The sequence below is a fragment of the Manis javanica genome, chromosome 3, assembly GCF_040802235.1.
Source record: "Manis javanica isolate MJ-LG chromosome 3, MJ_LKY, whole genome shotgun sequence".
NCBI classification, from domain to species: Eukaryota; Metazoa; Chordata; class Mammalia; order Pholidota; family Manidae; genus Manis; species Manis javanica.
Window position 1 is genome coordinate 46,839,809 of NC_133158.1, and position 18,208 is coordinate 46,858,016.

An 18,208-nucleotide genomic window follows, 5' to 3' on the forward strand; every position below is an offset into this window, starting at 1 on the left:
AGACTGGGAATAAGAAATGGTGTTATTCTTAAACTCAAAAAAATCCTGGCTTCTTCATGGTTTTTCAATATTTTCTTGAAAAACTTTTTAGTTCAGCTCTATCTGTTATCTTATCATATGTGACCAAGTAAGTAAAACTACCTGGCACACTAAAGATTCTGCTAGATAGCTCTCTTAGGCAAATCTACCAACTCATTAGGTGTATTTTCTGTCTTTCATATCATCACAGGGGATAGAGTTACTAACCTCCATAGCATAACTTCAAAATGTATGCATTTTCTCAGTCTTCCAATAATTTCTTCCCTGGTCTCCTACCTTCACCAATGTCTCCTCAAGGGATTTCCAGTTTATACTAAGATTTCCAGGACCTTTCCAGCCTCTGCCCAGCAGCTAGTCTGCAAGTCAGTCTTAGCTGTTTTATATTTTTATTATGGTAACACCCCAATTTCAAACACTACAATTCTGTCCCTGTTACTATTGCTGCATTATAAATCATCCCAAAATTCAACAGCTTAAAACAATGATCTTGTTATTGCTAATAGATTTTGTGGGTCAGAAATTCAGAGAGGGCACGATATGGATGGATGGCTCTGCCTCACAATGTCAGAGGCCTCAACTTGGAAGATGTGAGGGCTAGAGGTGATTCAGTGCCTAGGTGTGGGAATTAACCTGAAGATTCATTCATTTATATGTCTGGCAAAGCTGGGAAGACCAGGACTACTGACTGGAATATCTGCGTGCTGTATTTCCATGTGGCTTCATCACCCTGGGCCTAATGCCCTTGGGGTGCAGCCCTTCTTCAATAGAAGCTCAGGCTTTTAAGAGTGAATGTGCCAGCAACAGAACTGGAAACTAAATCATCACTGATGACCTGGCCTTAGAAGTCACACTTTGCAATTTTTCCACACTCTGTTGGTTGAAGCCATCCCAGACCCACTAGATTCAGAGAGAAGGATAGACCTTATTTCTTGATGGGAAGAGTAGCCAGGTCACATAATAGAATATCTTGTGGGATGAAAGATATTTTTGCAGCTATCTTTGGAAAATACAATGTATTTTAGTTACAGTATAGAAGATTTGAATGAGGCAAATAAATTGCTGTAATTAACTTACATAGATTGCTATATATCTATAAATACAAAATACCCATCTTCTGAAGTGTTCATGATATCCTTACCAAAAGTGACAATATCCTGAGCCATAAATCTCAACACAATTCAAAGAATGGTAATTATACAGAGATGGACCCAGTCCTAGTGAAATTTACCTAGAAATTAGTAACAAAAAGATAACCAGAATATCCCCATATGATGGAAATTAAGCAACACATTTCTAAATAATCAATAACATAAAAAAGATATCACAAGGAAAATTAGAAAAAGTTGAAACCAAATGATCATTTCAGTCATGATTTTTAAAAAGGCCATATTAAAATTCATGAGACTTCTGCTTTCTGCCATGGTATAGTGAATGGTGTCAGTCTAACCTCCCCATGCCACCATAAATGACAAGAAAACAAAAAACATGTAAACCAAATGCTGTCAGATATCACTAAGAGATAGTATAAGACTGTGAGTCCTTAGAGAAAGAAAACAAGCTTATTCTGAACTGTGGTGCGCAGATGAGAGAGAAGCAGGTTATGATGGCTTTCCTGAGTTGAAGGAAACATTGCAACTCAGGAAAACTAAAGCAAGGAAAGCACTGGAAAGGAAGGAGCTACGCAGAGGAAAGAACGAAATCTGTGTGGAGGTGATTCTTTGCTGGGTGCCAGACTGCACGTGGATAGAGTGAATCTGCACAAAGTTACATAGAGTGACCAGATAAGTGTAATTCAAACAATGCCCAGAACACACACAGAGCAGGGAGACATCTGCAACTGTCCCCCCAGATTAGAATTATCATCAGGTTTGGTGGAGACTCAAGAGTAATGGGCCGTGTTGGAGCTCAACTAGTCCTGCAGTGAGCCTACTACAGATGGGTCAGGAAAAGTTTACAACAGGCCTTAAAAGTCAAACTGATAGTCAAGTAAACTCACAGCCTGCTGGCAGTCTTTAAAAGTTGACAGCTCAATCCAGACACTGCATTGTAACACTCACAATATCTGCCATTCAATTAGAAAATACTAGATGTACAAGGAAGATGTGGTATAATGAAGAAAAATGAAACAAAATGAAATGTCTATAGGTGGAAATGTAGTATGTGAAATTAAATTTCACTGGCTTAAATTAATGCAAAATTAGACATTGTAGAAGAAAATCTCAGGGAACTTGAAGACATAGAAATAGAATCCATCTAAAATAAAGAACAAATTTTAAAATACTTTAGGGAAAACTAAGGTTTTGTGATCTGCAGGAAATATAAGCTGATATAACACACATTTAATTGGAGACCAGAAAGAAAGGAAGGAGTAGGGAGCAGAAACTACATTTGAAAAAATATTGGCTGAAAACTTCCAAATTTGAAAACTATAAACACATAAACCCAAAAAGCTCAATGAGCTCCAGAGGTCATTTGTGCATGTGCATGTGCATGCTTATGCATGCACACACACACACCCCAATCCAAATGCATAAAAATGTAATTCCATTAAAACAAATGATAGAGGGAATCTTTTAAATTCAGCCAGAGGAGAAAAAAGACAAAGGACAGAAGGTAATGTTACAGTGAACTTCTTGTTAGAAACTAGAAGAGCCAAAAGGTAATTGGAAGACATATTTTTTTTCTTTTTATTGGCAAATAAAATATACATATTTAATGTGTACAACTTATATAGAGATATACATATGAATTATATATATATACTTACACAAAGATTGTGAAATTATGACCACAGATAAGATAATTAATAGATCCTTTAGCACAGCTGGTACTATTTTCCTTTATCTCTATGATTTTTTTTCCCTTTCTTTTTCCCCGCCCTTGTCCCTCCCTTCCCACCCATCCTCCCCAGCCCCTTTCCCTTTGGTAACTATTAGTCCATTCTTGGGTTCTGTGATTCTGCTGCTGTTTTGTCCCTTCAGTTTTCCTTTGTTCTTATACTCCACGGAAGACATCTTTAAAGTGTTAAAAGAAACTGCCAATTTAGAACTCTACATCTAGCAAAGCTATCCCTCAAAAATGGAAGTGAAGTAAAACCTTTCCAGACAAATAAAAGCTTGCCAAATTGTCATCAGCAGACCTGCCAGAAAATATTTAAGAAAGAAAGTTCTTCAGGCTGAGGGAAAATGATATTGGATGGAAAATAGAGCCACACAAAGGAATAAAAGGCACCAGAAAGCCATGTTTGTTTCCTTTCATTTTGACTTTCTTACCCCCAATAAGCTGGTTCATTAGTCAGAGGAAGCCCAAGTGCCCACTGAAATACTCCTTCCCCTCCTTAAGTGTCACCATCTTCATAGATTGTAGATTGTCTCCTTTATGTTTCCTGCCTTCATCCATGTTTCTTGAGTCCCACCTTTTCACAGAGACCCAGCTCACATCTTTTATTTTCTTTCACAATCCCCTTTTCAAAAGAAGCATTTCAGAGAGTGTGCTCCAGTAGACTATGACTCTCTGCATTCACCTGCCTGTTTTTCCAATCTTGGGGGCAGCATTGGCTCTCTGTCCTCCCATTCCTTGGGGATCCAAGAAGAGTTGTTGATTTTTTAGGTCTATTCTTATCAGACCTTGCTGTTTCTTATCATGGCTTTACTTGCTGTTTCTTATCATGGCTTGCTGCCTTATTACATGAAGAAACAGAAAACATGAAGTCCATATCTTTCATCTCTAATACTGGTAACTTGTGTCTTCCCTCTTCTTTGTTAGCTTGGCTAGAGGTTTATCAATTTTACTAATCTTCCCAAAGAATCACCCTTTATTCTGTCTATTGTTTGATTTCATTCACACTGATTTATGGTCTAACCTTTATTATTTCTTTTAGGGTTAATGCCCTCTTCTTCCTCTAGTTTCCTAAAGTGGAAGCTTATTATATTGATTTTAGATTTTTTCTTCTCTTCTAATATATGCAGTTCATAGTACAAATTTCCTTGCATCCCACAAATTTTGTTAAGTTGTATTTCTATTTCCATTTAGTTCAAACATTTTTAAATTTCTCATCAGATTCCTTCTTTAACTCATTTATTACTTAGAGTATTTTGTTTAATGTCCAAATATTTTAGGATTTTCCAGTTATCTTTCTTTTATTGATTTATAGTTTAATCCATTATGGCCTGAGAGCACATTTTGTATGATTTCTATTCTTTTAAATTGGTTGAAGTCTGTTTTATGACCCAGAACATGGTCCACCTTGGTGACTGCTCCATGTGAGTCTAAGAAGAATGTGTTTTCTGCTGTGGTTGGATGAAATATTCTATAATGGGTTTAGAAATAAACCTACCCATTTATGGTCAACTGATTTGCAACAAGAGGATGAGACAATTGAATGAGAACAGTCTTCTCAACAAATGGTGCTGGGACTCTACAAAGCTACATGCCAAAGAATGAAATTAGAGCCCAACTCACATAAAAATTAACTTAAAATGGATCAAATACCTGAATGTAAGAGCTAAATTATAAAATATCTAGATGAAAACATAGGAGTAAATCTTCATGACCTTGGATCTGGCAGTGAATTCTTTTTAGATCCATTATATATGATACTAAAATTAGATATTGTACCAAAAGCACAAGCAGCAAAAGAAAAAAATTGAGAAATTGGACTTCAAAATTTAAAACATTTGTGCTTCCAAGGACATTATCAAGAAAGTCAAAAGACAACCTAGAGAATGGGAAAAACTACTACTTGCAAATCATACATCCAATAAGGGACTTACATATAGAATATGTAAAGGACTCTTACAACTCAATAATAAAAAGGTAAATAATCCAATTTTTAAAATGGGAAAAGGACTTGAAAAGGCATTTCTCTAAAGAAGATATGCTAATAGCCAGTGTATATTAGAAAAGATACATGACTTCACTAGTGATTAGGGAAACGCAAATCAAAATCACAGTGAGATACCATTTCACATCATTAGAAAGGTTATAATAGAAAAGGTGACAGCAAGGGTTAGCAGGTATTTGGGGAAATTACAACCCTCATAGTTTGCTCATGGGAATATAAATGGTGCAGTTGCTTTGGAAAATAGTCTGACAGTTTCAAAAAGTTATACATAGAGTTAGTATATGACTTAGCACCCCCTTCCTTCCTAGGTATACATTCAAATGAACAGTATATCCACATACAAATTTGTACAGGAATGTTCTTAGCAGCATTATTCATAATCACTAGAAGGTGAAAATAATTCAAATGTCCATGACTTGATGAATGGATAAGCAAAATGTGGTCTATCCATACAGTGGAATATTATTCAGCCATAAAAGGGATGGAATAGTGATAAAAGCTATAACATGGATGAACCTTGAGAACATTATGGTTAGTGAAAGAAGTTAGTCAACAAGGCCATACAGTGCATGATTCCATTTATCTGAAATGTTTGGAATAAACAAATCCATAGAGACAAAAAACTGATTTGTGGTCTCCAGGGACTGGAAGGAGAAGGATTGGGGACTGACTCAATTGAAAAGAAAATAAACCTCTGGTGATTCTGTTTGCCTTATAGTGATCCTCATACATGTGACAGGGTTATGGAAAAGCGGGTGGCTTCTCTGAACTGTTTATATAAGTCAGATTCTATTTCAACAATCACATCCCAACAAGTGCCTCTTAAAAAGTTTTGAGAGGGTTTGGAAGGGAGGGATTACAAAAGGGCACAGAGAAATTTTTAGGAGTGATGGGTATGTTCATCACCATGACTCTAGTAATGATTTCATGGATATATACTTAAATAATCAAATTATATACTTTAAATATTTGCAGTAATTGTGCATCAGTTATACCTCAATAAAGCAGGGGTGGGGGGCGGGTGGGAAGAAGAAAAGGAAAGTGTCCACTACAGGAGGAACACTGAACAACCAAATCCACAACAGCACTCCGCTGGTGGACATTTTGGCCAGCCTTCATCCCTGGCACCTCCAACTGGCATGATGAGTCTTAGTCAGCTTGGGCTGCTGTAATGTTACCAGAGGCTGAGTGGTTTAAACAGTAGACATTTATTTCTTATAGCTGGGGGGGCTAGAAGTCCAAGTCAAGGCACTTGGTGTCTAATGGAGGCTGCCTTACTGTCATATCCTCACATGGCAGACAGAAAGCAAGCTCTCTCAATTCTCTTCTTACAAGAGCACTGATCCATTCACAAGGGCTCTACCCTCACGACCTAATTACCTGTCAAAAGCCCCACCTCCAAATCACATCACACTGGGGATTAGACTTCAACATATGAATTTGGGGGGATACAAATATTTAGTCCATAGCAATGGAACCTAATTCACAATGTCTCTTCCATGGAAAGAAGCTGTATGAGAATCCAACAGCATGGACTCCCATTTCCAAGGCTAATCTAGTTACTGTCACTTTTAAATGTCCAACTGCCAGCAACAGAGACCAATCCTGGGCTCCTTACATTGCACCCTTCCTCCACGACAGCAACCCAACCAATCTCTCGGTGGCAAGTTGTCTGCACTGGACCCTCTCCACCCTGACTACTCACCCTTGCAGCATAGATTTTATCCTGGAGACAGGTTTATGCTTCCTGTGTACAACCCCATCTTACACCACCCCCTGGGAGTTTATGAAATGCCTTATCCACAGAGAAGGAATTCCATACAGCATGGATCCAACCAGGGACCCACTTTACAGCAAAGGAGATGCAGTGAGGACACATAAGCATGGGGTCCAACGAGAGAACCACAAACCACACCATCCAGAAGCAATAGAGAGATACTGAAATGACAGAGAGCAGTGGCGGAAATTGGAATGGCTTATCAAAGGTGCACGGAGACACCAGCTCAGAGCCAACCTTTAGTGAGACCGCTGGAAGGTGCAGGAACTCTCATGCACAGCTGGTTAGAGCATAAGTCATCACTTTATAGAGCAATTTGTGGTAATATGTGGTAGAGCTTGTTATCCAGTCATTTCACTGCCGTGTATATATCCTAGGAAAATGTTAGCTTAGGTACAGAATAAGACCTGTACAAGGATATTCTTGCAACATTGTTTTCAATAATAAAATACCATAAACCACTTACAGACCCAGTAACAGGAAAATGGATAATAAAGCACAGAATTTTCCTACAGTGGAATACCATAGCAGTTAAAATGAATGAACAAAAGCACTGTATCAGTATGGGTAAATCCTAAAAATATATTATCAGAAAAGAAAATAAGTTGCAAGATAACATAGCATTTGTTTTAAGGGCGTGACCATAAACCAGTGTTATATATTGCCTATGGATCCATACATTTGTAATCATTAAATAAAAACAGGCATAGGGACAATAATCACCAAATTCAGAAGAGTTCTTGCCTCTGGGAAGGAGGAAGATGTACTAGACCTGGGAAGGAGAATACACAGGAGCCTTTGATTCTAGCTACAATGTTTTAATTTAAAAAATAATCTAAAGCAGATATGGCAACTATTAGGATTTTTCAAAGTCATGCAGTGGCTGCATGGATGTTTATCACTAAACAGTTTATGTGATCATTTGCTAATAAAGCAATGTTTTCCAAACTCACTTAGCATAAATGGTTTGCAAAATTACCTTTTTGGCTCATAACGAGACTTTAAAATAAAGAAGATGGAATATAATAAAAAATATCAGAATGCTTAGGTACAAAGTTAAATATTGTCTTGTATAACTTTTACTTCAGGGTTTACTGTATCGTCAAATAAGATATATTTCTCCCTGAAGGTCCTGACCAAAAATATTCAAGAGCCATTTATCTAATATCTTATGTTCAGAATATCATTAATCTAATATCTTGCATTTAATATGTTCAGAAATTATTGTCGGAACAGACCAAATAGGTTCAATGAAATTTTTATGTCTGACATGTTAGTCTTAAACATTCATATTACATATAGTTATGTTAAACTTTGTTTCAGGGTCACTCACATCCACAGAAATACAATCCATAAGAAAAAATCCATAGAAGAAAGGCTTTCATGTTTTCTTTAAAATATTTTAGTTAAATATTAATTTAAGGTCTGGAATTTTGGATTAACTAAAATTTTGCTTGCAGTGGGGATGTAGTGATTGCTGGCCTCATCCAGGTTTTGCTTCTTGTTAATGTCACCCCATCCATGGAAAAATGTCAGCTATTAATCAGTTCGTTAAGTTAGCTATATTATCTGCTTTATTCTTTTGTGGTGTAAATATTTCATATTAACAAAAAGATTAAAAAATGCCATCCTGTAATTCTAATTTAGTCTCATTCAGCTTATGACTGCCTGGCAATGCAATGAATGGTGTCATCCTCCCCTTGAGAGGAAAAATGGGGTTTTGCTTTTGGTCCCCATGTACTTTGATGAAAAATGTCCTTGCAGTGAAGTCCTGTTTCTATGAGGTAGAAAGCGGGTCGTTAATCGTTGGAACCAGAGGAGCCACAACTGAAGACAGCAGGATACACAGCTTTGAGCACACACGTGTTATGAGGGAGATAGGCTTCAGGAGTGGAATGGAACACATGTTATGAGAAGCGATAGGCTTCAGGAGTGGTCAAAGGAACCACGCATCCCAACCTAGGAAGTTGTGGTACAAATGGCAAGAGGTTGCAAATGGGGCTGATGGAACAAAGGCATGTCCCTGATGAAAAGGAATGGGCATTCAGAGACGGGTAAGATTCCTCAAGGGAGGAACAACCTATGACAGGCACAGTCGCAGGGGGGCCATCAGGTGAGAAATTAGGAGGCCAACAGAGGTGAGGCTTAGAACCTCACCCCCCCTGATTTGAGAGAAATCTTCTGCATCCGTGGATGTTTTGTTGCCCTTGTCTAGCTTGGATTAATGCTTAGTCTATAGGCACAGACCTGATCATCTACATTTGCCCTCTTACAGCACTAAATTATGTTTTCTACCTTTATCTTGCATCTACCTACCACTTCAGCATTTTATTAAAAATAAAATAAAATAAAATAAGGAGAAATGTGGGATTCACATATAAATCAAGTATAAAAATCAAATGAATAATCATATCTGACTTGATTGTTTATAGTTCATAATGCGTGATAAAAACCGAAAGTTTCTGTGAAAAAAAGAAAGAAAGAAAAGGAATGGGCATTGCTACCCTGAAAGGGAAGTCGGTGGCTCCAGGTCTCAGGGAAAATGTGTCCAAGGTGTGAGGACAAAACACCAGGACAATGATGGGATATACCAGGAGCAGATGGTCCCCTTGGGTCCCCTTACAGAGAATAGACTTTGGCCACCTTGAAAATGGGTAGGCATGGAGGTGAGACAGACAGTCACAAGTTAAAAGGAAAACTTAAATATTCCTCCCCAAATCCACACCCCCAGAAAAGATCACTCTTAACCATACTGAATATATAAAGCATGAAATCAGATTCCCTTAAATACTCAACTAGCATCCACCACCTCCTGCCTCCTACTCACTCCTCTAAATAAGGTGTGCATAGATATTGCAAGCTCTCCGGAGAAGTTGAAACACTCTCAAGATGCTTTATTTTATGACACATATGCTTTCAACATATTTGGAAAATGTTTCACTTTTGAGACAATGTTTCTTACTCTTAAATCTACCAAATAACTTTAATAAAATAAAAACAATATTAAGTATTTAGTGAAATGTGATGGGGGTTTTTTTAATGTAAAAGAAAGCTATAGGTCTTATTTTATTTTGGATTCCACGGTCAGAGATGAATTGAATACAAACCCCAAGTTGCTTCTTTCATTCAAGAGAAGGGGTACACACACACCTGGCATATTTTTATTCACACACTGGTTACATGTTGCACCAAACCCACCCCATCCTGGATGACTGCCTTTGGAGAAACACTTTGAGATTTCTAGTTTAAGAAGCTTCCTCTTACTTTTGAAGTTGATAGTTTTCATGTTATTTCAGAGGTATTCCCTGAAATAGTTCCCATTGGTATTTTTAGAATTTCATGTTATTGAAAAACATAAACATATGCATAAGTCGACAGATTAGTGGAATGAACCCCAGTCACCCAGGTTCAACAATTATCAGTTCAAGGTCAACCTTGTGTCATCTATGCCTTCAGCCCCTTTCTGCCCTCTGGTATTGTTTAAAAGCAAATCCTGACATCCCTTCATTTCAGGAGTAAATATTTCAATATGTAACTCTAAAACACAAGGACTGTTTTTTAAATAAAACATACTCATAGATCCATTTTTGCACCTAAGAATTCGTAATTTCATAATTTCAAGTATAGTATATATTATAGTAATTCACATCTAATCAGTTTTTGTGGCAAGCTCTCCTCTTGCACCACAAGGAAGTCATTGTGGTCTGCCTTCCAGTCTGCAGAAGGAAGGATGCGAGTTAAAACAAGGACGGAGATGGCAGAAGGGAAATGTGACCATACCTGGATGAATGAGACTCTGACTGCCCCTCAGAAGTGGATTAAGCAACCATGAAAGGACCCTCCATTCCAATGGTACTGGAGTTGATATTAATACTGGAACTGAAGCTCGGGAAGTCAGCTGTGCCTCAGGAGGGGTCTGAACTGGGAAATGGAATGCCTGCACCCCAGGGGCACCCACTTCACTGGAGGACTCTCCTCTCTCACCTAGATTGGCCACCCATTCCTCGTGAGTAGAGAGAAGCAATGCTCAATCCCCTGAATTGGTCCTCCTTCTCTGTATAAGCAGCCAACGCAAGGATGGGGATACCTTAGTTATAATTACAAGTGTCCGGGAAAAGGGGCTCTGATCGGACCACTCTTGGTCCAGTCCTCATCGACTAAAGGCATGGGTCCCATGTCCTACACATGCCTGAAAAGGCTCCCCAGGTGGTCTCGCATGGCCCAGGGGCTGGGTGGTTGCTAAGAGAACTGAAAGCAGAGGCGTCTCTCAAGCTAAGGACTCACCAGGGGCCCACTGCGCGTGGGGTCTCACAGGCAGGCGGGCACAGGTCTCTCCCCACGTAACCGTGGAACAGGGGTCCTCACAGGGAAAGGACTCTGGCCTGGGTGAGGCTGTCACAGTCAGCCAACTCTGGGGGTTTTAGAACAAAGAATCCCGGCAGGTGATCCCAGAGCAAGAACCACCCTATAGGCCAGGGGGCAAAGACTTAATCTGCCACTAGTTCAGGCTTGTTCCAGGGGGCTGGGGGCTGGGGTTGCAAGAGAAAACCCTTTGGAAACTTATGTCTCCAGTCCACTATAGGTGAGACTCTCTACCTTGAAAGCAAGGCTAAGAAGCAGGTAAAGAAGAGGGCACAGTGTGAGATGTGGGTATGAGACAAATCAGGGGAGAGATTAGGACTAAATTCAGCAGATGTGCCCAAAGGGCAAGGCCTGCCTGGGCATCTCCACTTCGTTGTCTTCATTGGGTGCTCACTCTCTCTCCATCCTTCCCTCCTCCCTCCTGTCTCTCCACACATCTTTCTTTCTGCTTCTTTATCTAGTGTTCCTCAAAGTGTGTTTCAAGGACCACCAGCACAGGAATCACCTCGGGGGCTCATCTACAGATTCGGACTCTGGCCCTTGGTCCCAGACTTTCAGTCTGGCAGCAGTGAAGTCTGGCCCGGGAATCTGCCTTTTTAACAAGTCAGAGGATTTTCACACATACCCATGTTTGAGAACCCCTTGCTATGGACAGAAACACTCACCAAGTTGACCCCAGCACGTTCCATTCCTTCTTTCGCTTTTGAACAAGATTAATTTTCCTAATATAATTTCCCCACATTTGTGTGGTGATGGAGATGTGTGCAGCCAGCATACCGCAGTTGTCAGTAAAGGCATTTAAGTCTACACCCTAAATACCTTTCCTCCTGCTCCCAGGAGATGCCCTAAAACAGCTGCCTGGCCCAAGAAAAGCTCACGAAGCTCTCCTGGGCTCCTAATCATACCACCATCTCTCACCATCAAATTAGGGAAGTGGTTTGTTCGTCTCCTCCGATTTAATGTCCTAACATTCTTGAATACAACATTGGTACCGTGAGGGGACTAACATGATACTAATTATGTTTAGTAATTCTAGTTTTTGAAACATCAGCAGACCTGGTTAGATGGAACAGTCTCCGGATGTGTGTATCAGAGCACCCTGCTCAGAAGAATCTCCCATGTTTGGAAAGCCTAATGTCTATCACAAGTTTTACAGGAGAAGCAACCTGTTAGTGCAAAGCAGCCTTGGGCTGGTCCTAAAAGAACCATTTCTTTTGATTTCTTATTTTTTAAAAAACAGCTTTATTGGGGTATGACTTACATTCGGTAAACTCACCCATTGCAAGGGTACAGTCAATGAGTGTTAGTGAATTTCTATATGTAGGTGTACATTATGACTGAAGCAGGTTTCCTGACACTTCCATCCACCCAGAAAACTCTCTAAGCCCATTTGCAGTGCTGCTCCCCCCTGCAGCCCTAGGTCACCCCTAGGGCTTTTCTAGAAATTTCCTGAAAATGGAATCATACAATATGTAGCCCTTGGGTCTGATGACTTTCACTCTGTGAAATGTTTCTGAGGTCCGTCCAGGCTGCTGTGCGGACCGGTGGTCCTAATCTCCTCTTTATGGCCAAGTATTATTCTATTGGGAGGGTCCTTACCGAGTCTCGATTTGTCCCCTTAACTCTCCAAAACAAAATGTTCTCATGTTGGTGCAGTTAAAACTTTCCTATGACTAGCAACTTCAAATCTACACAATTTCTCTGCACTGGCGGTTGAGAGGAAATCTGCACATTTCGATTGTGTAAGCTGACGGAGAAGACGGCAGGAGAGTTTCCTTAGTGTCGGCTTGACACTTAGCTTGTGTTCTTAGCTTTCAACTGATGTTACTTACTTTTTAGCAAAAAAATCATGACATATCCTTTTAAAAAGACACAATTGTTTATGCAGGATTTTTTCTGAAACATGCTAATGTCATTTATCAGGTAATACATATAATATGCCTAACACTTTAAACACAGTTTTATATGTATTTTACTATTAAGAAGATCAGCGGGAAACTATGTGACCTATTGCAAGCATCCCAGTCTGTGGCACACACATTTTACAGTCACCTTCATCCCTGGGTTCACAGTAATGGGATGCAGTAATTACACCTAGTAAAAATCTGGTATTCTGTGAATATGCTACATGCATCTATTTTAGAGTGCATACTCTCTGGTTCAAATATCTTTATGTATATATTGCTTTGGAAAAACTTTCTCAGCTTCCGAGGCATTCTCTAAACATTTCCCGGCATAGCCAACATTCCGGGGTTTTTGCAGAAGAGCTGTGGCTCTCTCCCTCTGACCCGTTTTCAGCTGCACAGCTGAGAGGCCCAAAGAGGAAAGCGCATCTAGTGGTTTGGAGAATTTAGTTCAGTGGGCCCTGGATGTCTTTATTTTTAACAGTATGATTAAACAATATTTCTGACAGCACAGGAAATTAGACACATGTTTATTAACACTTCTTTTGAAAATGGCACAATGCCAGGATGTAAAGCAATGATTCATAGACACTGTTCATGAAAAAGAAATTTCAGCACCAACTATGTACTAGGTGCAGCAGGTGGTACAAAGTGTAGTAATTCTCATCTTGAAGGCATGTACAGCCTACAAGAGGAAATGCAACTTTGTCATTATTCTTCAGGTAGTTTTGTGTATGCTGATGAATTTTGGAAGCCTGCATGATCTTTCTTTGGTTTGGTTTGGTGGAAAAATAGTTTGTGCATTATTCTGGAGACAGAAATTTTTTGCTTCACAGAATATAAGTTTCTTTCTGATCAGAAGAGCACAAGTGAAGTGGATCCAATAGTTTTCTGAAGGTGCATTTAAACACATCTGCAGCTTATGAGAAGAACTTTCATTTTAGTTTTGCTCATGGGCAACACCCATCACAGAGGGGAAATGGGGTATTCTGAACGAGTGCTGACCAGGAGCCACAACAACCTCGGTGCTGACTCTGGCTTTGCTGCTAATTAGTTTGACTTTCCCAGGGCCTCGATTGTTCCATCAGGAAAAGGAGGACACACATGGCAAGAAGTGTTTAGGTTCCTTTCAGTGAGAAAATACCATGAGGCCTTTCTAACTGAGGGCACAAATCCCAGCAAGCCCTTAACTAATAGTTACTGTTACATAACCCTCCTAAGGCTTTTTGACTTGTTCATTCTGCAGTGTCACACATCTTTCCTTTCCTTGGGTTTGTAAGGGAGCAAAGTAAGAAACTTGTCATGGATATTTACTGAAGTGTTAAACATTGATTTTGACTGTGTGGTAATGAGAAAATGAACTTTTATATTTTTTCATATTTCTTTAACACACACATATATGTATGTTTCTACCATGAAAATAAAAAAATAAAGTCATTAACACAGACTTCACTTCCAATTAGAAGTGAGACTTGGGTTTTAGTGTCATTTCTCCCTTACTCTTTCAATTCCAAGCCTCATAAACCCTGAAGATAGTGGCAGAGGTCACATGATGTCTCTGTCCTAGTGCCTGCTGTTCTTATCTAAAGGAAGGATAAAATCCCAGTCTTCATCCGGCACATGACAAGATGCTCCACATCGCTAATTATCAGGGAAATGCAAATTAAAAACACAATGAAATATCACCTCACACTAGTTAGGATGGCCAACATTCAAAAGACAAGCAACAACAAATGCTGGCAAGGATGTGGAGAATAGGGAACCCTCATACACCACTGGTGGGAATGTAAATTAGTTCAACCATTGTAGAAAGCAATATGGAAATTCTTCAAAAAACTAAAAATAGAAATACCATTTGACCCAGGAATTCCACTCCTAGGAATTTACCCAAAGAAAACAGGATCACAGATTCAAAAAGACATATGTACCCCTATGTTTATTGCAGCACTATTTACAATAGCCAAGATATGGAAGCAACCTAAGTGTCCATCAGTAGATGAATGGATAAAGAAGATGTGGTACATATACACAATGGAATACTATTCAGCTATAAGAAGAAAACAAATCCTACCATTTGCAACAACATGGATGGAGCTAGAGGATATTATGCTCAGTGAAATAAGCCAGGTGGAGAAAGACAAGCACCAGATTATTGCACTCATCTGTGCAGTATAACAACTAAAAAACTTACGGAACAAAACAGCAGCAGACTCACAGAACCCAAGAATGGATTAACAGTTACCAAAGGGAAAGGGACTGGGGAGGATGGGTGGGAAGGGAGGGATAAGGGGATTAAGGGGTATTATGGTTAGCACACATAATATAGAGGGGGCACGGGGAAGGCAGTATAGAACAGAGAAGACAAGTAGTGACTCTATAGCATCTTACTATGCTGATGGACAGTGACTATAATGGGGTATGTGGTGGGGATTTGAGATTAGGGGGAAATGTAGTAACCACAATGTTGTTCATGTGAAACCTAAACATAAGATTGTATATTAATGATACCTTAATAAAAATTAATTAATTAATTAGTCACCCAACCAAAAAAAAAAAATCCGTCTTCATAATGTAAAAAGTAGTACTTGTTTAATCTTTATGTTTTAATGAAGAATTTCTTAGATATCTGTGAAAGCTGTGACAAAGTCTTTAAGAAGAACAAAGGATCACAACACACCAAAAACAAAAATTAAAGACTCATATGTTGGCAGATTCAAGATGGCGGTGTGAGAAGTGAGACAGAGAACTCCTCCCGAAACCACATATAATATGAAAATATAGTTAATATGACTAATCCTAAAAGAGCAACAAGAAAGAAGGCTGCACCAGACTGCATACACCTGGAGAACAGAGCAGACCTCACAAAACAGGGTAATGTACCAAAGCCATGATCTGGTGGGACCCAAGCCCTTCCACCACCCCAGCTCACAGGTGGGAGGAACAGAAATGGAGCGGGTAGGGGGTGGAAGCCTAGAACTGCTGATCACTGAGCCCTGAAGATCTGCTTTGGGAACATGAACCTACATTGCATGGTGCTTTGGAGATTAGTGGGTTTGGAAAGCTAAGACAGGTGGAACACTTAAAGAGACTGAGATTCCAGCCATTTGTGGAAGACAGGGATCCACATCTGGCTGCTCTGGGACAAAGGAAAGACAGGCGGTCTAAGACGTTTCCTAGCAGCGTGAGGGCTCCTAAGGGGCGGGGTTTGCACTGAGCTTGCTGTGCAGGAGAAGGCATAAGTGGACAAAGTTGTCTGGGTGCACTCTGCCCAGCAGTTTGGAAACTTTCAGGAGCTTCAGACTCTCCATCACCTTGGCTGGCTACACAACTTTAAGGACCCCCACTGTGATAGTCAGCGTGCTGTGCCTTCCTCCTGGCCTGCCAGCGTGAGTTCGCAAACTGGCAGTCTCTGCCCTGGTGTCAGGCCATCCAGAGGAAAGCCCCGCCTACACCACTACAAACCCAAAGCATAGAGGCTTATACCTGTGCGCTCGGCCCACTGGTTCTGGCAGTGGAGACAGGCATAGCAGCCTGCAAGCAGGAAACAGCTCTTTCCTCCCCCCAGGTACCAACATCACTCCCCTATGACCCCTGACATCACTCCAGGGGCTCAGCAGCCCCTAGAGCTTCTGGGCACTAGAGGGCACCACATACAAATATGAAATGTCAAAGCAACCTGGTTCAAACCATAATCTCACAAACACCAGAAAAAGAGCCAAATGAAACTGAACTCAATGATCTTCCTGAAAAAGAGTTCAAAATACAAATCATAAACATGCTTATGGAGGTAAAGAAAAATATTCAAGAACTCAGGGATGAAATGAGGATGGACATTCAATCATTAAGAAATTCCATATCTGAAATGAAACATACAATGGAGGGATTTAAAAGCAGATTAGATGTAGTAGAAGAGAAAGGAAATGGACTAGAAATTAGAGAAGAGGAATACAAAGAAACTGAGGCACAGAGAGAAAAAAAGTTCTCTAAGAATGAAAGAATATTGAGAGAACTGTGTGACCAAACCAAATGGAATAATATTCACATTATAGGGATACCAGAATAAGAAGAGAGAGAAAAAGGGATTGAAAGTGTCTTTGAGGAGGTAATTGCTGAAAACTTCCCCAGTCTGGGGAAGGAGATAGTCTCTCAGGCCATGGAGGTACACAGATCTCCCAACACAAGAGACCCAAGAAAGACAACACCAAGACATATAGTAATTAAAATAGCAAAGATAAAGGATAAGGACAGTCTATTAAAGGCAGCCAGAGAGAGAAATAAGATCACATACAAAGAACAGCCCATCAAGCGATCATCAGATTTCTCAACAGAAACCTTACAGGCCAGAAAGGAGTGGCATGATATATTTAATGCAATGAAGCAGAAGGGCCTTGAACCAAGAATACTTTATCTGGCAAGATTATCATTTAAATTTGAAGGAGGGATTAAACAATTTCCAGATAAGCAAAAGCTGAGAGGATTTACCTCCCCAAAACAACCTCTGCAGTGCACTTTGGAGGGACTGCTATAGATGGAAATGTTCCTAAGCCTAAATAGCTGTCACCAGGGAAAACAAAACCACAGTAAAGGAGGTAGAACAATTAATTACTAAGCAGATGCAAAATGAAATCAATGACTCCCAAAGTCAATCAAGGGATAGACAAAGAGTACAGAATATGATACCTAACATATAAAGAATGGAGGAGGAAGAAAAAGGAGGAAAAAAAAGAATGTTTAGGTTGTGTTTGTAATAGCATACTAAGTGAGTTAAATTAGACTGTTAGATAGTAAGGGAATTACCCTTGAACCTTTGATAACCACAAATCTAAAGCCTGCAATAGCAATAAGTACATACCTATCGATAATCACCCTAAATGTAAATGGGCTGAATGCACCAATCAAAAGATACAGAGTCTCTGAATGGATAAAAAAACAAGATGTGCCTATACATTGTCTACAGAAGACTCACTTCAAACCCAAAGACATACACAGACTGAAAGTAAAGGAATGGAAAAATATTTCATGCAACTAATAGGGAGAAAAAAGCAGGAGTTACAGTACTTGTATCAGACAAAATAGACTTCAAAACAAAGAGACTCACAAGAGACAAAGAAGGACATTACATAATGATTAAGGGGTCGGTCCAACAAGAGGATATCACTAGTATAAATATTTATGCACCCAACACAGGATCACTTACATATGTGAAACAAATACTAACAAAATTAAAGTGTGAAATAGAATGCAATGCATTCATTTTAGGAGACTTTAACACACCACTCATTC

General features: G+C 39.6%; 1 protein-coding gene across 4 annotated transcripts in view; it reads right to left on the bottom strand.

Moving 5' to 3' along the window:
• The window catches only part of LOC140848369 (uncharacterized), a 69,087-nt gene that overhangs the window by 35,373 nt on the left and 15,506 nt on the right, over positions 1-18,208 (bottom strand). The gene's annotated exons all lie outside the window — the stretch shown is intronic.